The sequence below is a fragment of the Cupressus sempervirens genome, chromosome 9 (genome assembly GCF_028749045.1).
Source record: "Cupressus sempervirens isolate cs-2001-9-10 chromosome 9, ASM2874904v1, whole genome shotgun sequence".
Taxonomy (NCBI): domain Eukaryota; kingdom Viridiplantae; phylum Streptophyta; class Pinopsida; order Cupressales; family Cupressaceae; genus Cupressus; species Cupressus sempervirens.
Genome location: NC_143126.1, coordinates 34,874,126 through 34,900,396, shown reverse-complemented (window position 1 = coordinate 34,900,396; position 26,271 = coordinate 34,874,126).

The following is a 26,271-nucleotide window of genomic DNA, read 5'->3' as shown; positions in this document are numbered from 1 at the left end:
ATGCTTTTATCATGGATATTTGATGATTCTTTTTATGGATTATCTTTTGGATTTTTTTTACAGTCGCTTGTACAAGACTGTGGTGATTTTATGATTCCATGAGCTTAGGGTAGGTAATCTACTTGTAGTGTCAAGAAGTGGCTTGCAATGGGGGTCGGGGCCCTAAGTGGCTGCCAAGGTAACTCATTGTAAGTTTGGTTAATAAGTGATAACATTTACCCACTAAATGGAGATTAAATGAACCTAAAAAGATAATTGTTTTGATGTTCTCGCCCATGCCTTGAGTGCTTGTACAGGCTAGGATGGGAGTAGTGAGAATGCATGGTTGCGACTGTGCATTCCATAGTATGCCTCGTTAGTATGAGAGGATACTAGTGGTCGCATCAGATCAGTATGGACTCGTGGAGTTTATCTAACTGCCAGGGTAACTTGTACGTGATAATTACGATGACACTTTCTTGCTTGCAGAGTAGGTTTCCTACATGTCATTGTGTACCTCTAGGATCAAATGTTGGATTTTGTGTTTGGAACCCTTGAGTTAGTATACTTTTAGGATTCCTAGACTTATAGATATTTATGCTATGTAGTTTTGATAGCATGTTTGGGACTTGAGATTATCTCCTCAGCAAGGTGGGAGTGGACCACTTAGGTTCCACGCGGTCGGGTGGTAGTGTATTATCCACTCTTATCATTTGAGATCCATCTGAAACACCGTGGCTGATGCTTTCTTGGTTGGTATTTATCTTCATTATGATCTTGGAGCATTATGACAAATGTTATACCTTATGATGGATGTATTTATTGGTATGTTTCTTATATTGATGATTTGCATATGTTAGATGATGGTATCCTATGCTTTACTTTGCATGTTAGTAGGATGTTTTAGGAGTGGCATTCCTACTATGATAATACCAATGATCTCTTCGATGCTTTGGAATGTTATGCACGGAGGGATGGCTAGGATCGACAATGGTCTAATGATGCTATTTATGGTTGGAAAGAATCATGCACTTAGCTATTTATGTTTGTGATTTATGGTTATCTCTTATGATGGATGTTTATATCTTTTGCGATGATGTATCATGTATGGTTTATGGTTTCATTATGTTATTGCATCATGGATTAAAATTAAATGATGATATACTTAATTTCACTTATGTATATTCTTTTAATCTTTTCATACCTTGTAATATGTACAGTGGATGATTGAGCTAAACTAAAATATAATTACAAAAGGACACTTGTATATTGTTTATGAACATTGGATGTATCATTTTTATTTCATAAGGATGTAATGTTAGATGATTAGTTATGTTAGATGTACTTCAACGTTAAGGGATCCTTAAAGAATGTAATCTTTTATGTTATGTTATGTGTACTTTTATTCGAATTATTTCTATTGCTTCCCCAAGTGATGTGAATGGTTTATATTTCATGTTTAAAAAAAAAAATTTTTTGGCAAACTTAGTGTAATTCTTTGGATTCCTTGGCGAGGCATTACACATTGAATTCTTTGAAAATTAATTCACCACCCCTATTGGATCTCAAACATTTTAGTTTCTTTCTAATTTCTTTCTCTATTCTTGCTAGATACCACTTAAATTTTTGAAAGATTCATATTTTTGTTTTAGGTACATTATAATCATTCTAGAATAATCATCAAGAAAATGAAAGAAAAACTTATCTCTATTGTAACTCTCTATTCCAATAGGTCTACACAAATTCATAAGTACAAGCTCTAAGACTTCTTCAGAATGATAGTTCTTTCTTTTAAAACTAGTTTTCCCCATCTTACCAATTTGTCAATTTTTACATAGACCCATATCAAGTTTCCTCAAGCTAGGAATACCTCTTACTCTTTTATTTTTACTTATCTTGACCAAATTATCAAATTTTACATGACATAATCTTTTATTCTATAACCACCTTTCTTATACTTGAGCAATAAAACATGAACTTTCACTAAGATCTAGATAGAATAGATTATCTTTTGTTTGTTTACTAGATTCAACTAGATTTCCTTTTCCATCTAGAATTTTGGCCTTCCCATTCATAAATTCTACCTTTATTATGCTTCAGTCCTTCAAGCCAATAAACATTTTCACATCTAATCTCATTGGTTAATGAGATACACCATTTTCCCTTTATGTAACAAGGTTCATTATTTCCAATTCTCAGACTACCACCATGATAATGTTCCATGTACTCAAACTTTGTTTTGTCTCCAGTCATATGATGTGAGTAGCCACTATGAATAATCCATGTATTATTTTTTTTAACATGAGAGATAAGTTCCAATTTATCTCATTCATCATCAGATTCATCTTTTACAATTATATATACCATTTCCTCTTCATTATTATTAGAATCTTTAGCCATAAAACAAGATTTCTTACCTTTTTCCTTGTATTCCTTGTAGTTTTTGAATTCCTTCTTTCCTTTTAACTTATTTTTTTTCTTGTCATATGTGTCTGCTCTGTTTAGGTACCTTGCAGCAATGTGACCAACTTCTTGACAAGAAAACTAGATTAGAGGAATCTTACCTTTGTAGTTTCCTTTGCCTTTGCAATATTTCCTTACAAGTAGGGCTTCAACAACTTCAAGATCACTATCTAAAATTCCTTCCTCTTATTCACTTTTTGATTGATTGGCTTTTGATTTCTTACCCTTTTTATTGAGTGAAATCTTGGCTTGAAATGTAGACTTAATACCTTTGGAACTAGGGACATAGTTATCATAGTTATCCAACTCAAAAGCTATCAATCTTTCAACTAGAGCATCCAAAGTTATATTTCTATTTGGATCAAATCTCATTTCTTGAATAGAAGACACTCTAATTGCATAGATGGATAAAACCACAAACCTATGTCACCCTTTTGTAAAAGAAAAGGCTAACAAAAGTATAATTTTTCACCTTCAATAACATAAAATTCATATTATTATTTTTAATTTAAAAATGAAGTAAACTAAAGAAATGAGTAGAAATGGATAAATTTTAGGATTATAATTTTTAATAATTATTTGGAATAAGAATTGATATATTTTCCTAATTTTTATAGATGATTTTTTAGCTGCTAAAAAATGCTAAAAATTAAGGGTCTAGTTCCCACCACAAAACTATATGGAAATAAACTTATTTTTCTTTGATCTCAGGATATGTTATGGATAACATATGTCTCTAAAAAAATAAAAAATAAAATTTGACTTTAGACCTATATTTTCTCTTTTATAATGATTGAAATTTTGACTCACGTAAAATTGATAGTTTTCATCTCCTACCACATTGTTCAAAACAAATCTATTCTAACTAGGAGAAAAATTATACATTCTAGAAGAGGAGTCTCTCCTCTAGAATTTCATAAAATATTTATACTTTTATGATATGATTTAATATTTCTTTCTTTCTCATATTCGACATCTTTTTTAGTGTTAAAATACATGCATGTAGAATTTTTTTAATTACAATATACAATATCTAATTAAAATACTATAAAACTATATGAGAATATTCTTGACTCTGAACTGTATAAAATGTTGTTCATATTTTATTTTTATTTTTTTTAGGCAAAAGTGGCAAGCGAGTATAATATTTTATTTAGTCTAATTCAATGAGGTCAACTAGGAAAGAATCAATGAAGAAAACCCAACATCATCACTAATTTATACATAGATTTATATAGTTTAAGAAAATAATTACAAGGGGTGTATCAACTACCACCCAACGGTGAACCAGAGAGTACCTTGACAATGATTTCTTTGGACTTTTCCAAGTACTATCTTCATGAAAAACTTATCCTAGAAATTAACACTTATCCTACAAATCTTCCCAATCAGACACAAAACCACCTTCAATTGACCCAAGCCCACTAGGAATAGGGCCCCAGCCAAAACAAAACTCTAAAGTACCATGAATCCAATCCAAATCTAAGTTAATCTCATCAATTAAATCCCAAAATTTTTGTCCAATCGGCTACAGAGAAGTAACATTCATATCCCTTATGGGCCAAAGCTTGAAGCATTTTAGGAGACTATAGGAGATCCATAGCATTGGAAAGGAAAATTGAAATGAGCTAAGATGGGTAGAAAAATATAAGTGCCAAAGGATACAAAGATTCTTCACCAATGATATGCTGAATAGCTCTTCGAACTATGAGTGAAGAAACTAAAAATATTTGATCCAACACATCATCTGAAATAATACTCGGTAACATAGTTTCCTCAAATGTCGGTGGCAAGCATATACAAAAATTCTTTGACATGATGGAAAAAAGTTGTTTGTCACACATTTCACAAGCCAAAGCTATATTCCACCCATAACTCATCTTCTAACACAAATATGAGCACAAATCACAAAATTGAGCTCTTGCATATATGTGCAATTGAAGATGTCATTCCTCAAGCAATAAATTACACAGTGTAACATGATATAAGCCATCTATGCTTGCACAACAAAATGTCCTTGAAAGATCTAGAAAAAATACTAATGACGATGAATTTTAATGACTCAGATTTAGCCACATGAGGAAATCAAATAAAATATATTGTACATTTCGTGTCATCATAAATTCTTTTGATAAAATCATACAACATTAATCAACTTTGAATCGTACTCTATTTCCAGGCAAATCGGCACCTAATACATATGACCTTGACTCAGCATCTAAAAAATCTACTCTGCTCGACACATGAAACAATCCTTCTAAACTAGACACCTTATATCATTTTTCTTCATTTGGCACCTAAATCAGCAATACTCCACTTCAATTACCTTCTTATTAAACTCAGCAACCAAGAACTCTGCTCAGTACCTGAAACAATCCTACTAAATTTGGCACCTTAACTTGGCAACTCTCGACACCTATTATCTTCACTCGACATATATCACATTCAAACTAGAACAGGATCAGCTATGCTTTCTTGACAATTTGGCACCTAATACAATTATGCTTCACTTGGCACCTGAACGTAAGCATTTGATACTTTTTTTTTTAAAGAGGCGTAAATTCTTTGACTTGGAGCTATGAACCAGTGAGGCCACAAACGGGGGACCTCATCCCCATTAGATTTGAACCTTGATGGCAAGGATAACAATGCAACAACTTAGCCATCACAACATGCCACTATTGGAGATGTAGGCATTTGATACTTATCAAAATTAATCCACTTCAATTACTTGCTTGTTGAACTCAGCAACCAACTATGTGTACTGACCAACTTGGCACCCGATACAATTCTACTTTACTCGGTGCCAGAACATAGCTTACTCAACACTAGAATATAACTTTCTCAGCTCGACACCTAAAAGACTCTCTCAGCACCTAAACTCAGCACCTAAAGGATATCAAATATTCTCAACATCTATTATTTATCACTTGGCATATATCACATTCAAACTAGAATAGGATCAACATCTAAACTTGGCACCTTAACTTGGCACCTGAAGGATATCAAATATTCTCGGCACTTGTTATTTTTACTTGGCATGTATCACATTCATACTAGAATAGGATCAGCTATTTTTTTGGACAATTCAACACCTAATACAATTCTACTTTACTCGTCACCTGAACATAGGCATTTGATACTTATCGGTATTACTCCACTTCAATTGCCTTCTTGATGAACTTAGCAACCAACTGTGTGAACTGACCAACTTGGAACTTGAAATAATTCTACTTTACTCGGTGCTAGAACATATCTTACTTGACACCAGAGTATAAATTTCTCAGCTCAGCACCTAAAGACCTTCTCAGCATCTGATATTAATCTACATTACTCAGCATCAATTATCTTCTTATTGGACTCGGCATCTACTCTGAACTTGAAGCATGAACTTTAGATGCCGAGAAAATAGAGGCTTCCAAGTCATCTTGAATGAGATCTTTTAGAACCTTTTATTTCTCAATACAAGGTAAAAGATGAAAAGTAGAGGCAGTAACCCCATCACAACCCAAATTTGATAAAAAATCTGCAACCTTATTCCCTTCTTGATAAATATGTGAAATGGAAATATCTAAACATTCATCAAGAAGTCTCCAAATTTGGTTAAGAACATATTTTCGCTTCCAAGAAATGATGTGCCTATGGATACAAGCGTCAATAATAGTTGAAGAATCCCCTTCTATATGTAAGCTATGGAAACAACCTTTTTTAGCTAAAATAAGCTCAGCCAATAGGGCATGAGCCTCCGCTATGTTATTAGTATAAATGGGCAAAGGATAAACTGTGATAGCCACAACCTGACCAGAGGGATTTCTAATACATACTCTAAAATGTGATGGACCTAGATTTCCTCTTGAAGCTCCATCAAAATTCAACTTCTGAAAACCATATGAAGGGGGTCTCCAAAAATTCTCTCTAGGTAACAGATATGTGGGTAAGTGGCTAATTTTCCACCCATTTGGTATGAATAATTGTTGCCATTGTTGGACAATTTGGGAATCCCAATGGGTCACAATCAAGTTGAATTTAATCACTTTTAGACTAGAATTAGTCACTTCCGAGATTGATTTTTCAATACCAATCAAAAAAATGTCTAATGTTAGGGATTCCTTTCTTAAAATTAGCTTATTATTTTTCCACTAGATAGCCCAAACTACCAAGGCTGGTATACATTTCTAGAGATTTGCAAATAGTGTTTTTTGATAAAGAAGTGGTCAGGCTTGAAAGAGATCCCAAATATTGTTTGGCAAAGGAGTAAGGTAATTAAGTTTACTCAAAATGAAGCACCAACATTGATAAGAAAATGAACATGTAACAAATAGGTAATCCATAGTTTCTTCTTGTTCCTCACAAAGAACACATTTAAAAGGAGGAGCAATATGTAGTCTATTCAATCTGTCACTAATTAAAATCCTATGTTTAAGTGCTAGCCATGAGAAACAACCTGCTTTAGGAAGAACAACCGGATTCCAACAAAATGAAAAAGCTCTGGAAGTAGGTTTATTCAAACCATTATGTTTTAAAATTTTGTACTCCTCTTTCACTGAATAATTTAGCTAGAGCCCAAAAAAATTGATCATGGGCTTCAGATAGAAAGACATGCCTTGAATTCAAAATATTTTGAAATTGAATGATTTCCTGCAGTGATAGAGGTAATTTATTAGGATCCTTCCAAACTATTTTCTTTGAAAATTCATAGACATATTCCACATAATGATTAAATTGGGATCCCCAGGGAAGCTCAGTAACTTGGATAACATTCAATAAGATTCCACTCTTAGAAAGTGGCATTTGACCATTCCAATAATTGTTCCAAAAATTAATACTTAAGCCACTATTGACTTCCCAAGAGATGTAGTCTACTATGATTTTGTGTAAAGCTATCATGAAATCCCAAATGACCGAGCCTTTAGGAGGATTTGAAATAGTAAGGATTCTAGAAGGGTCATTGTTATCTAGATATTTTTGCTGCATAATTTTGTACCACATAGACTGAAACTTACAATACATGTGCCAAATCAATTTCCCACCAAATGCTTCATTTCTAATAGATAGATCATGAATTCCTACCCCTCCAACACTTAAAATATGTGACATATGCTGTAACAAAATAAGTGGAATCTTACGAGATTCATTCATATTACCCGACCAAACGAAACCCTTAATCAATTTTTGAATTGTATGTAACACTTTAGGTGGGATCTTGAGGACAACAATGAAATAATTAGGAATTGCAACTAGAACTGATTTGATCAACAAAATTCTTCCTTCTAGTGACAGCTATCTAACTTTCCAAGAAGCAATTCTACTCTGAATACGCTAAATAACTGAAAACAAATACGAAGACCTATTTGAACCCATGAAGAAAGGAATACCCAAATATACTGAAGGAATAAAGTCTTATGAAAAACCCAATATCAGTTTAACTTTATCAGACACCATTTTCTTAGTATTAAAGAACTAAATCTTGGATTTCTGAGCATTAATAGCTTGACCAGACATAACTAAGTAGAGATCAAGGGTATAAAGAATATGGAAAGCTTCCTAGACATCTGACAATCCAAAGAAAAGAGTGTCAACCACAAAAAGAGAATGTGTAATAGATATGTTTGTACCTGAAATAAGACCTTCTTTCCATTTCTACAACATGTGTTGGTGAAATGGCCCTACTAAGTGCTTCAGCCATAATAATAAATAAGGCTGGGGATAAAGGATCCCCTTGTCTAATCCCTTATTTAGAAAGAAAAAAATGCACAGACTTACCATTAATGATCAATGAAAACCAAGCTCCCAAAATACATGCCTTAATCCATTTGCACCAATTTTTTGAAAAACCCATTTTAGCAAGAACTTGAAGCAAAAATTTCCAGCAAACTCTATCATAAGCTTTCATCATATCCAATTTAATAACAAAGTTTGAAGAATTTCTTGAATTAATAGAGTGGAGAACTTCATGACCCACGAGTGCCCCTTCGATGGTTTCCCTTCCCAAGACAAATCCACCTTGTTCTGGAGAAATAATATGTGGAATAAGATGTTAAACCCAAAGATATATGGCTATAATGATAATCTTATATGATAAATTGCATCAAGAAATTGGTCAAAAATTAGCAAATTTTTGGGATCCTTAATTTTTGGAATAATGGAAATATTAGCAGTGTTAAAATATTTCAACATAAGTTTAGATCTTCTAGATTCTTCAACAGCCACCAATAAATCCCATCTAATTATATTCCAGGAACTTTGGTAGAACAATGTAGTAAAACCATCTGGACTTGGGGCTTTGTCAGGCAGAAATGAAAATACAGCCAATCAAATTTCTTGAATAGTGAAGGGAGCCATCAGAATATCATTGTCTTAATCTATAATCAGTTTTGGAATAGAGTCAAGAAGTTCATCCACTTGTGACACAGAAGGATTAGGCAAAACGTTAGGCGCAAGAAGGTTTTTAAAAAATTTGACACCTTCATTTCTGATAAGATTTTCATTGGACAAGAGATCACCAGAGGTAGTGTCTTTGATATGGAATATTGTACTATTAATTCTTTTTTGCTTAGTTGAAGAATGGAAAAACTTTGTATTTCTATCTCCATCCTGGAGCCATAATTCTTGAGATTTTTGTCTATAGTACATCTCTTCTTTAGCACACAAGTCCTCCCATTGTGATTGTAGATTCTTTTGAGAAGAATATGTTTCTTCATTCATTCCCTACTGGATGATTTGATTATATACTTCTTCTAACTATTCCTTGACTTCTACTTTTTGGTGAAACACATTTTTGAAAACGTTTTGATTCCAAAGCCTAATTTTGGATTTGACATATTTAAGCTTCATAGAAAACTGATGCATTTTAAGACCTTCCATAGGAACTTCATTCCACCACTATTGGAAACTATGTAGAAATTTTGGATGCCTGAGCCACATACTTTCAAATTTAAATGAAGAGTGAAAGTGTTGTTCTGAACATTTGTTGTTGCAAATTATGCTTAAAGATATAGGAAAATGATCAGATCTTGGTAGTGTAAGGATTTCTAAGGAAATTTTTGAGCAATTCACCTTCCAATCATTTGATAAGAGAAATCTGTCTAGATGAGCAGCAATATTAGCAAATCCAGATCTCTTATTAGTCCAGGTAAATGAGCCATTATTTGGGTGAACATTCATCATATTGTTATTATCCACAAAAGCATTAAAATCTTGTATGGTTTTAGGAGGGGGGATAATACCTCCAATTTTCTCGGATTGAGATAATAAAGCATTAAAATCACCTCCAATAACTACTTGGAAATGCTCTTGCATTTGAAGAGAGCATGTGATAGAATCCCATAAACATGCTTTATCCTTAGATGAAGCAGGTCCATAAACATTAATGAGAATAAAAGATATGTCAAATGCAGTTATAGTAAGCATCTGCCAATTGTTTTCTTGTTGGAGGAGCTGTGAATTAGCTGTAAGAGGATTCCAAAGGACTGCTAAACCTCTAGAAGTACCGAATCCTTGCATATGATAAGAATTCCATTTTTTCTAGCTAGCAACTGTTTTATCAAAGTTATGTTGGGACAATTTAGTTTCCTATAATAAAATAATATCCACCTACAAAGAATCAATAACTTGTTTGATTATTTGCCTCTTGTCAAAGGCGTTTAAACCTCTAACATTCGAAGAAATGATTTTCATTGGAGACAAGGAGAACTCCTAATTCTCCTTGTCAATCTTTTAATAATAGTGAAGCTATTGTCCAAAGTTATTTGAATACTTGAAACATTTTATGTTCTTATCTTGGAACCCTTCAGTCTACCTCATGCCTTGGGTGTTTTACCAGTAGGAGGTATTGTAGATGGAGATTGCAAAATTGATAAAGGCTGAATTTTAAAATTACCTAGATCGTGAAGATCACGAGACTGAGGTTCTTTAGGAAATGATACTGTAGACTTTTGCACTAGCTGATAGAGATTAGCCTCTAGTCCCAAGGAATCTTCTACCATTAAATATAAGTTTCCTATGCCAGAATCTTGAGGAAATTGGTTAAGAACTGTCTATTTTTCAAATGCTTGACTTGGGATCAATTTATTCCAAAATTGAAATTCTCGAAGCAGGGAGTCAATTACAGGTGAATTATAATCTTCAACTTGAAAACCTTCTTCTTTGGCAATATCAAAAATAATAGAAGTGGTAATTTCAAACAAAATTTGATCACAAATAAAAGTCAATATAATAAGAGAAGGATGAATAGAGAGGCACCAAATAGACTGCCCTAGCAATGAAAGTGAAAAACTTCTATTCTAAAAATTGATCAAATTGAGTGACTTTGGAGATATACAATGTTGAAAGTCTATTAGAGGGAGTAACTTGGATCTCATGTCTTTAAAGGAATCCATTGAAGATAAAGGGACAAACTCCAGCAAAAATATTTTACTATTGAAGCACGCATGCTAGAAGAAAGCCATAATCTAAAGAAATTGTTGAAGATAAACCATGAATAAGATTGGCATAAATTCACCTGTATGCATTTTTTCTATGTGCATATTGTGAAAGCTATCTAATGTATCATCTTGATCCCTTGACATGGATAGAATGTTATTGGCCTTAGAAGTGTTACAGTCCATCAAAGAAATTTTCCTAGAGCAAATATTGGGTTTTGAATAGTGATTGGGACAAACTTGTAAAACATCCTCTTGTCCAGTTTGCACATAAAACTAAAGTGACCAAGTTTATCTTGAAATTTGTGAATTGTAGAGGAATCCTACACCTTAACTGATTGCAACCATTTCCCCCATTTGGATATGAGAGAAATAGATTTAGGAAATGGTTTATGCATATTACTCAATAACAAACCCTGACTTCCATTTAAGGGCACTCATATGGAATCAAACCATGTTTCAAAAAAATATCCAACTTGTTAGCTATAATTTGCACAACCTCAGGATCACGATATTCCAAAGGCATGGAAGGAAAATAAATCCAATGTGAAAAGAATTGGATATTAATATCTCCTAGATTAAAATTTGGAATCCACAACATGCTATATAACCCCACTCCTTGACAAAACCAACCCTTCTACTTATTAATAGCATCCCTTTCATCTTTTGAATTAAAAATAGCAATAAAGAAAATTGGAGTCCAATTCATGATAATAAAAAAAATCTTTAAGTCCAGACCAGCGTATTGAAGCGCACTTCTTGATATCCATAAAAGATAAAGAAGTAATAGAAAAATTACCTATGAGAGCTATCTGCTAAAGAGTAGAGATCAAGCTCTACAACATTTGATTTTAAAACTAGCAACTATTTTAGAGAAGGATTCAAAGGATTTTGATCCAAATAATTATGATATTTCTCTTGACTAGTGTCCTTCAACTGTTGGTCAGGTGCATAGTTTGGAAGGCCTTGATCTAATTTACCCTAAGTTTTCTTTCTCTAGATCTTGTTTGGTCTGAAGGGGGCTTTATGAATTCTCAAATCTAACTTCTCTTGAGTTACATTTTTTTGCATCTGGGTAGATTTCTTTGGATAGGTAAATCGAGAGGAGCACATTTACAAATATCAAAAACTGGTTGTTTTTGAAGATCTTTCAATTTGGACTTCTTTGTGCAAGTGTAGATCACATATTCACCTTTGGAGAAACCCAATAATCTGAAGTGTTTCTTCGAGATGAATGATTCATTGAATGATTATTATGAGAAAAAATTTCCCACCCAAAAAATTTTGGAGGTTGAGGCTGATGAGCATGGTTAAAAGATTCACCCTTTTTGAAATAGGGTGAGAATCCTAGGTTTGTAGCTTGTGAACTTTTAGATCTGAATTGTGACCTTCGATCATGAAAATGAGGGTTAAGGAAAAAGGGTTTGGTAGGTAGAACAATTTCTTTCCCTTTGAAAATAGACTTATTAGTGGTATTTGGGAGCCATTTAGAATTTATATCTCAAAAAAGGGAACATTAATAAAATAGAAAAGGGATAGACATAGAATTGATTGGTTGTACCACTAGTGTAGAAGAAAAAATATGTTTGAGGTCATGATCCCAAGCCGGTTGGACAATAGGGGTAGATGAAAAAATGGAAGAAAATTCATGAAAGATAGAATCAAAGCCAGTTTGATTACCTTGTTCTTTTCGCATGTCGCCATGAGATTTTCCCTTGCACCTATGTTGATGTTTCTCCAAGCCACGTTGCTTTTCTTCATGCATGTAATGGTTCTGCTATTGATGAGCCAGGCAATGAGAAACCCCCTCGCACTTGGGATGATGCAAGCCAACCACCTTACCCCTGTCCTTGATGCCATTGCCATTACCCTTGCACTCCATTCTAAAGAGGTCATGGTTTTCATATGTTATTAAAAAATATCATAAAAAATAGTAAGAGTTATTGAAATGCCATTTTTTTGAAATAATTTTATTTCTTTAGTAATTGGATACAAACTAGTATAAAACATGCATTAAATAGACATTTTCAATTAGAAAAGTGTGATACCATATATAACTTAGCTATAATGAATTTAAATAGATCATATGTTTTTTAAAAAATGATTTTTAAATAGAAATACACAAATTCAATCATTTTGATAAGTCATCCTAAAAGGTGACATAGCTTTGTACTTTTACCTAGATAGGAAGAAGGGTTCTAAGTACCTTTCTTACAATTTTTTTGTCATCAATATCTCCTCCAAATGCTTTGATTTCACTTACACTTGCTTTAATTCACTCAACATATTCTGTAACCTTTTTATCTTTTCTCATCTTCATTTGATCAAATTGTCATCTAAGACTATTGGCTTTAGCTCTTCTTACATAATCATCACCTTCATAGATGGATTTTAGTTTGATCCACATATCATAAGTTTTAGTCCAAATTTTGACTTCATCAAATTCGGCATAATTAAGAGTAGAAGCAATGTCAATCATCATGATGTTATGATTTTTATTTTCAGCAATTTCTTCAACTTATAATGTTCTAGTAGGAGCCTTGTATTCACTATCAAGATATTTACAACCTAAATCACTAAGAGTTTCCAATTGTGACCTCATAAGTCCTTTTCATGCTGCAAAGTTGTCTTGGTTCAACTAGGGAATTGCACTTTTATAAGACATCCTAATCTTTAGCTTTGGTCCTTGAAATATTCTCTATAAGAACCAGTTTCTCTGATACCAATCGTTGGGAATATAAGAGGAGAAACTGAGAGTGGAGGGGTGAATCATTTAGCACAAAAATATAACCCAGATCCCTTAGATGTCAATACAAATCAAAACTCAGTGTAAATAGCACTGTGTTGTAACTAGACAATACATAGACACCTGGTTTACACTAACAAATGCTGAAACTTGGTAAAGACTAAAATAACTCAGCAAAAGATTATCATGAAAATATTAAGATATTATCTCTTATTGATGTTACTTTACCTTAGTTCCAAACACATAAAAGAAATAGCTTGAACATAATTGACACTAGGATTTAACATGGAAACCTAATTTGGGAAAAACCACCAATTGTAACTAGTTACTAATTTTCACTCTTCTAAAGTGAGCCCTCTTAGGAGCCAACCCTATTAAAGGTTACACAACAAACTATTAGGTTTGACCATATTAGAGGATTTAATAACCATATTATGAGTGGCCTTGTTAGAGGTTTTTAGACAATTCAATAGAAATGCTACCTTGTCATAGGTTTTACAAATAGTTGTTAAGCCAACTCTATTAAGAGATTTAAATCACTACTACAATGGTTAGAGAGTAACAAAGAGATGACTTGATTACTAATGCAACTAAATTTCTGATTACAAATCTCAATTCTATCTTGTATACTTGATCCTTCCTGATCAAATGTATCTTTGCATCTCAACAAGGATATTCTGCTTAAATCCTTCTAATTTGCTTCCTCTATGCATCATAAAATATTCAATCATGTTTGACACATTAAATCCTTAAAATTGACCTTGTATTTATATCTTACACATTATCAAGTTGGCTTGAATATAAATTAGAATAATTAATATTCATCTCCTCAGTCGGCTAGAACTAACAAATAATTCAATTGAACTCAATATGTCAAAACAAGACAATCCTGCGTTATTCGACCCTGCTCAATGGAAAATAACTCAAAAATGATTTTTTTGTGTTAACCAAGTGATTTTGGTTAACACTTCATATTCATGAAGTTTCTTTGATAACCAAGTGAGCTCAGTTAACACTGGTTTCATCCAACATTTTCTTCATTAACTGAGTGAGCTCGGTTAACACTCAACTTTTGTAAACTTTTATTTGTCACCCAAGTGAACTTAGTGGATACTATCATCTGAACTAGGCAAACTCTTGAATGCTTAGAAGACACAAGAAACTATCTTCAATGCTTGAGTGAGCTTGACATAGATAGACTAACAATGATATGACATTTTGTGTAACATCAAAGACAATACACAATACACAATTGTTTCCAACAAAATCTTATTAAAAAATATTATCATTTGAGTTTGACTAGGGTGGTCAAACATACATCTACTTCTTTTATTTTCCCTCAATTTTTTGTATTATTTCATTAAAATTCAAAATTTGGATGAATCAGTTTTTTTTTTTTTAGATAAGGCCTAATATTTTAGAAACTAAATTCAATTTCCTAGACTTTCTACTCTCTCAAATTTTTGATAGAAAGTTCATAACAATTTGAAAATTGCATGTCAAGTTCACATAACCTTGAATTTATAATTTTTCATTGCCACTTAAGGGCATAGTTTGGTTTACCATGATCCTACACATACCTATAAATAATGAAAAAGTTACTCAAAAACTCCTTTAGTACCTCATTCATGAGTTATATAAAAGTTCTTGGTGCCTTGGCTAGTGCAAAAGGCATGACTAACCACTTGTATAATCCTTCCCTTGTCTTGAAATGAGTCATCCACTCATCTCTTTCTTTAATGTGAATCTAATGGTATCCACTCTTGAGATCTATCTTTGTGAAAAAAATAGCTCCTCTCCAACAGTCCATAATATGATTTGTACTTGGCAAGGGAAATCTATACTTCATGACAATCTTGTTGATAGCCCATGAATCTATACACATTCTCCATTCTCCATTATTCTTTTTCCCTAATACTTCTGGTACAACACATGAACTTAAACTCTCTTGAATCAACCCCTTATACAACAACTTATGAACTTATCTATTTATCTCTCCACTTTTTGCTAGTGTCATTTCATGTGTTGCCTTGTTTGGCAAACTAGCTCCTAGAATTAGATACATCTACTAACTATTATTCCTCATAATAGGTAATCCATCAGGTACATTATCTTACACAATATTAGGAAACTCTCCCAACAAATATGCCACCCCTCCAAGTACCTCCTCTACTTAATCTTTACCAAATTTTGAGATTAAAGAAAAAACACATATGATCATGCTTCATACCTTGGAAAAAGTCCTTTCCATCTAAAAAACATATTTTGGCAACACTACGTACCTTTTCTTCTTTCTCCTTAAAGGCCCTCAACTTATGTTTGCCCCATCCTTTGTTAGAGTGTTAGTATTTCCTTGCCCTTCATGTATAGCATGCCTATCAAACTGACAGGGCCTACCCAACAACATATGACATATATCCATACATATGATATCATACAACATCTCATCCTGGTAGCTTCCAATAGTGAACTTCACTAAGCATTACTGACTAACCATGACTTTGTGGTCATCTTGTACCCAAGAAATACAATATGGACATGGTTTTTTCTTCCTCCTTAGCTTCAACTTTTTGACGATCTTTTCTAACACTATATTGTCAATACATCTACAATTAGTGATCACATCACAACACTTGTCTTCACATTTGCATCTAGTGCGAAACAAATACATCCTTATATCAAGTTCACTCTCACCACTTAGCATGACTCTTCAGTTAACTAGGACTTCTCCTCTTTCAACATCTTCAAAATGGGATGATTTTGCATCTTCATTAACATGGAGAACTTTGGCCTAGACCTCTATTCCTTGATCTATCCTTCTTCGGCATTGTGAACATTCTGTTGGTGTTTTGAAACATCATTGTTTCAAATTATCCTAATGAGAACAAGATACATCTAGGTGCAATTACTTCCCATCTACAAGATACCCTTTCAAACACCAAGCCAACTATAAGGCTAGACCCTTCTTCTACTCTAGGCTCTGCAAGACTTAGGCTGGTGGACCTAAAATTCATTTATATGGTACCAATGCTAAAACATACACTTGAATATAACAAAGTAGATAAAACCCTTAATCTTCTAACACTTTTGCAAAGATCTAAGACATGAAATATTTAATAACATGACCTAAGAACTTGATAATCCAAGCAAGGGAAACACTTTTTAGTTCCTTCAGCATTAAAGGGTAAAGATATTTGATTAATGATGTTGATTTCAGCATATCCACGATATGACCAACATAACATTTTGATCCTATAGTTGACTAGTGCCTTATCTATTGGGAAATCCCACAAAACCCTAACACACATCCCTAAAAAATCATTGACATATCCCATACATCAAGACTTTTTCATCTATCTATTCACCTTGTGAATTTGACATCTGCATCTTTTTTTATTCTCATACTTGACCTATCCTTTCATGGGATCGAGAACCCTATCATGATAAAATAAGAATTTACATGACTCCTTGAATCCCAAGAAAAAATATCAACATATACAGTCTGAAACAAATTGCAACTGGACAATATGTACCTTGTACATATATCATAGAATATCACAAATAGCATGAACATGAGACAAAACTTAGATAGAAGATTAACTTTTTGCTGCACTTTTATTTATTTCCTTGAAAAAAATACATAAAAGATGCATGAAATTGAAACATAGAAATGCCTAATAGATTAGAACTATCTATATTCATATTACTTGATGTTAGCTACAAGAGAAATGTTGAAGAAATGGTATCATAGGAGTGAAAAATGTCCAAAATTAGAACATATCAACAACTAGAACCTATGGTCTCACAATGAAAATGGCCAACCCTTAACAAAGAGAAAATAAGAGACTAAATAGAAATGAAGAAAATCTGTTATCAAATCAGATGCTACCATTTCTCCACAAGGAAAACTTCCATCTACAAATGCAAAACATCTCTCTACTCTCTCTCTATAGCTGAACATCATATATTTTCATTGCTACTTGAAAAATGCCTTGAAAATATATTTAGAATGATTGAAAAATTTAATCGATTTTAATGCCAGATTTGAGATCAAAACAAGGGGAAAAAAACCCATCAAGTGACCTCTATAGGCAAGATAAAGCTTCTAGAATCATTTTTACTCCAAACATGGTAGTAATAGACTTTAATGACTACATTCCAACTGATTTTGTAACTTAATCATGAATTTTGCTCATTTTGTTGAGATTGCTGTAGAAAAAAAAAAATCTACTCATAGACTAATACCACTGAACACCTGTGCAAATTTTAATCCCATATTCAGAAAGTTCATCTTCTCCCAATTCTAATGGTATAATGAACTACACATTTTCAAAAAAAATTGCCCCTCTAGTGCTTGCTTCAAAATCAGGCCCCCATTTCAAGTTCAATTATTAAAAATGAGAAAAATCTATAGTTAGAAATATAGAAAACTTTAAATGCATTAAATTTTTCATTACAGGCCTTACTCTTAGAATTTTGCAGACATAAAATAAAATATTTATATTTTCCATTTTTATATTTTTGCCCCTCTTTGCCAATTTGTGTCAACTATTATTTGATTGCCTAGGCACCATATGGCGGCCTCCTATTGGCCAACTCCTACCACCTCATCCCTGCTCCATCAATGCTACTTGTCACATGTCATCTTAGTGTAGCTTTGCAAGCTTAACCTCTGGTTCTAACTTAACCTCAGTGACCAGGTGCTTAACATTATCGTTGTACATTTGGAGCTCTTTCGCCTTAACCATGGTTAAGCCACATGAGGATGCAAAACAGACCATTTTCGCACTATCACAACACTTTTTCTTAATTGCGGTTCCAACTAGGCATAACTGCGATGTGGTTATCCTTGACCATTTTGCATCATCATTGCAATTAAGATGAACCATGACTTAACTATTGCAAACACACGACCTAGGCCCACCTCAAGAATTGTGCCACATGGCACTTATTGGTTGGTCCATCTATCACCACCAATCTCATCTTTTCAATATGTGCATCTGTTCAAAATTTATTTCATGTTAAGTCAATTTGTCTAGGTGGGCCCTTATGCTTGAGCTTGTGTCTTCAAAAGGCTCATGCCTTTAAGATAATGAGCTATTATGCAATGTGGTATTTAAAAAACTTGAAGAACCACATCTTGAGCAATATGGAATAATGATCTTACAATCTTTTTCTCAAGAAAAACCACACGCATTTTGTAAACAATGACATTTCCCCTTTTAAATTGATGCAATATTTTCATGGATATAATAGCCCTTTAGATTTTGGTTATCATTCATTTAGAGTGCATCTTCCATTGTCCTTTATTGGAATGCACATTCCTTTCACTTTACACCATTCTTCATATTGAGTTTGGAAAACAAAATGAAAAACCCACATATAGTGAAAAATTTGGATTTCATTGAATGCCTCACATTCTTTCCAAGAAATTGCCATCCTCTATTTGCCCTGCCTCCACTCTTACATGCAACATGATAAAACCTAAGAAATGGAAGATGCCTCTTTCCCTCTACATGGATGTCTAGCTTTTTAATGCTATGACTTTTTGCTCAATACTAGAGACCTCTAGACTCTACTCCAACTCCTACTATTTGTGTCTTTAACGTGAGGGCTCTACTCCTTTTTCTCTATCATGAGAGAGGAACTTTTGAGGATGGAGGATATTAGTTTATTTTAAAGACAAGGTCTATACTTTGCAAGGGTGTCATATGTTGTGGGATGTCATACACAAGTTTCACCCTCTTTTTTTTACAATGGGCAAGAGTTTACATCAAAACCATGAGAATATTTTACATAGCATGCACTCCCTTTTAGAGGACCATTATTTGATTCTACAAGGTCTCTAGATTTCGCATCCAACTGATCTACATTGCTAATAACCAATGTCGCTCCCAACTAAAATTCACCTACTACATTAGAGTGTCCCATTATCTCAAATTTATATTATTATTAAAAATTTTCTCATAACATGGAAGAGATGGCTAACTACCAAGAGGATTCTGCAAAAATGAATGTGCTTCTCCTTCATTTTTTAGACATAGGTGGACCTCCACATCAATATCCCTAGGAAACTATGTGACAAAAGTTTATGTTGTACCTGATTTAGTGGGTGGCATAACATCTAGCTGATCAGCTGGTGATGAAGAAACGTCATCTCTATGTGCTTCAATAATAGGATTTAACTCATTCTTATAGAAAGGTGAGATTGATCCTTTTTCTTTCAATGATGAATTATCTCCCTTATCTTTAGACCTTGTCAAGTATTATTTTCTTATTTATCTTAAAAATGTGCCTAGTCCCATATAATCTTATAGTTTTATGCAGATAGTTAGATCCAAAAGTGGGTTTGGCTTAAAAAAACAATGAATTCAAACACCTGACCCTAGAAAATGATCAACTGAGGCCCTTGTACTGACTGGATTCAAATTCCATCATTTCTTGAATACTTAAAGTCGCATTTCATCCTTTTTAGAAATCTACAAATTGTGTGGCAATGGGTCCAACTAAAACTGACATTTGGACCCTAAGCTCCAACATACTAATTCTTTATTTTACATTCTCTCACCCTATGAGATTTCATCTCATGAAGACTTTGGGGTCAAAAGATATCGATCACCAAAGTTGTCTTCTTAGAATTACTTGCAAGAAAACATGTCAAAAAACCATAAATTGCATTTGGTTTTGGCTTTGAAAATAGGTTGAACTAACACTTGGGGGTACAAAAACTTGGGCATTGGTTTACTATCATGACGATAGTATAAATCTAGGATTTAGTCTCATGAAAAATAGCTAGACACATTTAGTAAACATTCAATGTGGGCTACTTGGATTTGCAAAATTGGAAACATCAACAAAAAAGTAATTTTCATAAATGAAATGGACCTACGAAAGTGTAGTGAAGGATTCATCAAAACATTCGAACTGGCACCCTTAAAGAATTTTTAGAGTAAAACACAATGGTACAATATATTTAATCTTAGCTATCATGGATTTTGATTTATGACATCCCAAATAGGGGTATTGATCAATTTACATTTCATAACATGTTAGGAACCTGTGTGTTCCTTCTATTTATTTTGTTAGAGTAGTGTTGTTGGACGCATATGCTTTGTAAGTCGTTCCGTGAGTATATTTTATTATCCCACATGCATAGGTAGTATTACTTTTTTAGATCGTACCCAGTATATTAGAATAGGTTGAGGCCCTTGATGGGCACGGACGAATTTATTGTATTGAGCTTGCTCAAAGGAGGTTACCCCCTCGAAGTGGCCTGCGATCAGTAGATTCATTCTGAGTTCTGCTATCACTTTGTATTCTGTTATTTCGAGCATTCTCACGATATTGCTATAAGGAGGTTCCTCTCATCTGGTATCAGAGCACTCTCTTGGGCTCGCTGGGTGGAAATTACATCAAATTTTTTTTCTGTCGTGGCCTTCAGGTTCCTCTCACTTCTAATATCTCTTGTTATTGCAATAACTCTTTTCAGTTGTTCTGTCTGTGAGTGAATTTTTCTAAGTCGACTGTTCAAAAAAAAAAAAAAAAAAAAAAAAAGGATTAAAATTTTTTCTGTTTTTTAGTCGTAGCTTCCTTGTTTGCTTTCTGTTTCTGCTCATACTTCCGCAGAACGTCTGCAATATCATTTCGCATACTTCCTTCCTTGGCGACCCAACCCCAAATTTTCCATATCAAAGCCCTAAATCCCTCATTTATCTAATTTTAGGGTTTGCCCTATCTTTTTCACCTCTCATCCAATCGCCACCAAACTGAGCCACAAGATTCAATTCCTCATTTTGCTCCCTTATCCCTCTTGGACTGTTCGCCTCATTTCACCTCCCTACCCTTGAAACCCTCATTTTTCTTTTTCCCTTGTCCCTAGATAGTCTCCCACCACCCGTCAAACACCCATTTCCTATATGAGTTTTACCCAAATCCAAGTTTGCCGTAACTAAAAAAGTTTTTGTTTCTCATCTTCTACCCATTTCAATTTCACAAAAAAAAAAAAAAAAAAAAAAAAAAAAAAAAAAAAAAACCTTGTTTTATGGTTGTTACGCGTACAGGAGAAAAAATCATGGAAGAGGAAATTGCATCCCTCAAAACCAAACTTCAAGATCTGGATGACAAAATTCTGGGTCTTAACTTTCAGCAGTCAGCCATGAGCCGAAACCATTCAGGAGATACTGGGTCCTCTTCTGGCAATTTCCGTGGACCAAAGCTTGATTTTCCACGCTTCGATGGTTCTGATCCGACTGGATGGATCTATAGGGTAGAGCAGTATTTCAGCTTGCATAATACTTTGGATAACCACAAAGTCTCCCTTGCCTCTTTTCATTTGGAACATGAAGCTCTTCAATGGTTCCGTTGGTACATCAAGGCTAATGTAGGCCCAACGTGGAGCGAATTGTGCACCCTCATTTTGGAGCGCTTTGGCCCTAGTTCCTTTGATGATTTCACAGGAGCACTCACTAAACTGCGTCAAACAGGCACTGTAAGAGAATACCAGACAGAGTTTGAAAAATTAGCTAATTACACAGAGGGCTTTTCTGATGAATTCTTCCGTAGTTGTTTTGTCAGTGGTCTGAAGGATGCACTTCGCTCAGAAGTCAAAATGTTTCGACCTACTACAATGATGGAAGCCCTTGGGTTGGCTAAGTTAGCGGAAGACAAGATTAGTGCTCTACAACGCTCCAGATCTAATTTTGTTCCATTCAGAAATACAGGTTCTCACAACCCTCCCGTCATACCAGCTCCCAGAACTACTCTGATCAAGCACTTGTCTGAAACAGAGATGCGAGTCAGGCGAGACAAAGGGCTTTGTTATAATTGTGATGAGAAATGGTCTCGGGGCCATAGATGTGTTCAGCAAAAGCTCTATCTCTTGGATGTGGATTCTCCACCGGAACTGGAAGAATATGTAGATGCTCAGGAAACAGTGGATGATGAGGTTGAGCCTCACCAGCCTGAACCTCCTTCACCAGAAGCTCCACCAGAGATATCTGTCCATGCTTTGGCAGGAGTCACTACTCCACAAACCATGCGGGTCCAGGGTTTCTTCAAGAAGATCCCTCTTACTATACTCATTGATTCTGGTAGCACTCATAACTTCATTGATCCACGAATAGCCAAACAGGCTGATTGCTTTATCCATCCCTGCTCTAGCTTTGAAGTCATGATTGCCAATGGGGGCACTTTACCTTGTAAACGGAAATGTCGCAATGTGCATCTCTCTATTGGAGATTATAACATGCGCTCTGACATGTTTGCCTTACCCTTAGGTGGCTGTGATGTGGTTTTGGGTGCCCAATGGTTACGCACTCTTGGCCCCATTCTCTGGGATTTTGCTGAACTTTGGATGCAGTTTTCAGCCGAGGGGCACCAACACACTTTGAAAGGCTTACAACCAGGGTCTCTCAGCATCATCAGTTCACACCGTATGGAAAAACTTCTTAAGAAGAATTCACATGGTGTCATCGCTCAGCTCCATTCCATTTAGATGCAGCCATCAGCAGTCTCTAGCACTCCTACCGATCTCCAACACATTTTGGACAAGTATTCTGGTATATTTGCTGAACCTGTGGGATTACCTCCTTCTTGTCCAGAGGACCACCGTATTCAGCTCCTTCCTGGCAGTGTTCCGCCCAACATCAGGCCCTACCGCTACCCATTTCATCAGAAGACCGAAATCGAGATACTTGTCCGTGACTTACTGAAGCAAGGTATTATTCGCCCTAGTACCAGTTCCTTTTCTTCTCCAGTTTTGCTTGTTCGCAAAAAAGATGGGTCATGGCGACTCTACATTGATTTCCGAGCACTTAATCATCTCACTATAAAGGACAAGTTTCCCATTCCAGTTGTTGATGAACTTCTTGATGAACTTCATGGGGCTCATTTTTTCTCCAAGTTAGATCTTCGTTCTGGGTATCATCAAATTCGGGTTAATGAGGAGGATATACCTAAAACTGCCTTCCGCACACATGATGGTCACTATGAATTTTTAGTCATGCCCTTTGGCCTCACGAATGCTCCTTCAACATTTCAGGCAGTGATGAATAACATATTTCGACCATACCTCCGGAAATTCATTCTGGTCTTCTTTGATGATATCCTCATATATAGCAAAACTTGGGTTGAGCATCTCCATCATCTGGAGCTTGTCTTGCAACTTCTCTCTGATCATCAACTCTGTGCAAAACTATCTAAATGTGTGTTTGGCCAGGAGGAAGTGGATTATCTCGGGCATATTGTTGCACACCATGGAGTGCGGGTGGATCCTACAAAAATAGATGCCATGAAAACTTGGCCGCATCCTAAAACTCTCAAGAGCCTTCGGGGTTTTTTGGGGTTGACTGGCTACTACCGCAAGTTTGTCAAAGATTATGGGAAAATTGCAGCACCATTGACAGCTCTGTTAAAAAAGGATGCCTTCTCCTGGACCCCTGTTGCTGAGACTGCATTTGAACAACTGAAATAGGCTATGTGCAGTACACCTGTTCTCGCGATGCCAGATTTTTCCAAACCCTTCACTATTGAGAGTGATGCTTGCGGCAATGGATTGGGTGCTGTTCTCCTGCAAGATGACCATCCTATTGCGTTCACTAGCAAAGCCCTCTCTGGTAAGAATCTAGCCCTCTCTACTTATGAAAAAGAAATGATGGCTATTTTGCATGCTGTACAGAAGTGGCGGCCATACCTCTTAGGGAGTCATTTTTGCATCAGAACCGATCACCAAAGTCTGAAATACTTCCTGGAACAACGGGTATCCTCTCCTACACAACAGAAATGGGTCAGCAAACTCATGAGGCATGATTATGAGATCACCTACAAGAAGGGTAAGGAGAATATTGTGGCAGATGCTCTTTCTCGCACATTTGATAATCAAGCTTCCCTTTCCGCTATTTCTATGCCCATTCCCAATTGGTTAGCGTCTGTTCAACAGGGCTATGACAGTGACTCTTCTTTATCTCAAATCATTCACCAGCTAGCCAATAATCCTTCTGCTATACCACATTACTCTTGGGATGGTGCTTCTCTTCGATACAAGGGTCGGCTAGTGCTTCCTCAGAACCCAGCTCTACATCAGGCTATTTTTTATGAACTCCATGCTTCTCCTTCAGCAGGGCACTCAGGCTTCCTCAAAACTTATGAGCGAGCAAGGAGAAACTTCTTTTGGAAAGGGATGAAACTTTATAAATTGCATTTTGAATTGTATTAAAAAACTAGTCAAATAGATTTGACATAAGCTCAAATCTGAAACATAATAAGTTTCTAACCTCTAGAAATAAATAAGAAAGGAAATTTATCATTTCTATCAACTGTGTCAAAGTTATAACTGGTCAAATAGGGCCTCCCATAATTCTAAACAATTTACATCAGTATGACAACAATAAACAACTAACTTTGAGGAATTCAAAACATAGTCAAAACATGACAAAATGACTCGAAATCTGAAACATAGGTTCTCTTATATGGATAATAATAACTCCCAAAGGGGTGAGTTATGAAACATTATTGGATGCAGGATATTCAAATGCAAACTGGGCATCCTATCACTATTTGACACTTAGGCAAAATGTAGAACTAAGCATTGCTCAAAATAGAACTTCATAAAATGACTCGAAATGGCAATTTCTCTTCATGGGATGAGTGGATATACTAAATGTAAGGTGTTAGAAACATTAACAAGGGGCCAAGCTACCGACGAGATCCCACATTTGGAATGGGATCTTGAAGGCCCTCCCCTTTGCAAAATCTAGGGCTAAATGGAAAGTTGCAATGGGAGACAAAATTCATTTTTGCCAGGATAGCTGGCTATGTCAGCAACCCCTCGTTAATCACCCCATTTTTGGGAGGTGGGTTGATTAGTGTATTGGTAGATACAGTTTGATGGTTAGGAACTACAGAAATGGTAATGAATGGCACAATCTGGCTGATCTTTCGCAGGACCTCAAGCCTTTAATGTCCTCTCTAAATGCCATCTTCACCAACCAGAATGGCGACTCTTTAGTTTGGGGAGATTCTTCAAGGGGCCTTTACTCTGTGGCCTCTGGCTATCTATCCCTAGTGAGAAAAGAGGAGAAACCTATTTGGGCCAAATCCTAGATCCCTAGGCTTCCGCCTAAGATAAACATTTTTTTTTGGCTCCTCTTACAAGATAAAATCCTCACCCAAGATAATTTAGCCAAGAGAGGCCAATTCTTACCTAATAGATGCTACCTCTGTAAGAAAGATCAGGAAACAAGTAATGATATGTTCATCCACTTCCCCTTCTCCTCCAAGGTGTGGATCCATTTGACTAATAACCTAGACTTCAATTGGTGCCCTCCAGCTTGCATCCAGTATTTCTTTAAATAGTGGAAAAGCCACCACCAAAGATTTAAATCTTAGCTATTGAGCTCCTAGATCCTCCCACACTTCTGTTGGGGAATTTGGAAGGAGTGTAACAATAGGATTTTTAGAGATAGGGTAGCTCCTGAGGTTATTATAGCTAAGAAAATTGAAGGCCTAATGACATAGAACTATGCCATAACCAGAGAAGGATAAATTAAGGTTGGAGGGAACAACAAAGCTAGGAAAGAAGATAGCATGAAAAGAAGATAGGAGGCTATTTGGTCTTTTCCCCCTGAGAACTAGCATAAAGCCAATTTCGATGGGGCAGCCAAGGGG